Below are 1,194 nucleotides of genomic sequence, written 5' to 3'. Positions count from 1 at the left end.
CTTATCCCCCGCCCTCCCCCGTAGGGCTCAGGGCGGTTCCACCAGGCGGGGGCCGCCACTGAAAAAGCCCTAGCCCTCGTGACGGCCAATTTGGCATCTTTGGGGCCCGGTACAGTTGGTAAATTTCGGGCCCCAAACCGTAGTGCTCTTGGGGGAACATACGAGGAAAGGCGGTCCCTCAGGTAGGCTGGACCCAGACCATATAGGGCTTTATAGGTAAGAACCAGCACTTTGAAACAAATCCGGTACGCTATTGGCAACCAGTGCAGCGCTTTCAGCACAGGCTGAATATGGTCCCTTCTAGAGAGACCCATCAACAGCCTGGCCGCAGCATTCTGCACCAGTTGCAGCCTCCGGATTTGCGACAAAGGCAGCCCCATGTAGAGAGCGTTGCAGTGGTCTAGCCTCGAGGTGACCGTCGCATGGATCACTGTGGCCAGATCATCACGGTTCAGGTAGGGGGCCAACTGCCGAGCCCGCCGAAGATGGAAGAAAGCGGACTTGACAGTGGCTGCCACCTGGGCCTCCATCGTTAAGGCGGAGTCCAGGTGAACTCCCAAGCTCCGAACCCCAGACGCAGGCACCAAAGGCACCCCATCGAAGGTCGGGAGAGGGAACCCCAGTCCTGTCCCGGTCCGACTCAAGCCCAGGACCTCCGTCTTTGCCGGGTTTAGTTTCAATCGACTCAGTCGGAGCCAACCAGCCACAGCTTCAAGTGCCCGATGTAGGTCATCGGGACTCGAGTCCGACCGGCCGCCCAGCATCAGATAGAGCTGGGTGTCATCAGCATATTGGTGACATCCCAGCCCATAACTCCGGATAATCTGGGCAAGGGGGCGCATATAAATGTTAAATAGCATCGGGGACAGCACTGCCCCCTGTGGTACCCCACACTCAATGGGATACCTGCGGGAGCACTGATCCCCGAAAGCCACCCTTTGTCCCCGACCTTGCAGGAAGGAGGCAAACCATTGAAAGGCAAGCCCCCGAATCCCCACGTCAGCAAGGTGATGGGTCAGCAACTGCTGGTTTTGCCGACAGATCTAACAACACCAGTGCTGCCACACCACCCCGATCCAGATGTCTCCGGAGATCGTCAGTCAGGGCGACCAAAGCCGTCTCAGTCCCGTGACCTGGGCGGAAGCCGGACTGGAAAGGATCTAAGACTGAAGCATCCTCCAGGAAGCCCTGTAA

The sequence above is a fragment of the Gekko japonicus genome, unplaced genomic scaffold (genome assembly GCF_001447785.1).
Source record: "Gekko japonicus isolate JY-2015 unplaced genomic scaffold, Gekko_japonicus_V1.1 scaffold3209, whole genome shotgun sequence".
Lineage (NCBI taxonomy): Eukaryota > Metazoa > Chordata > Lepidosauria > Squamata > Gekkonidae > Gekko > Gekko japonicus.
This window is presented reverse-complemented; position numbering follows the sequence as displayed.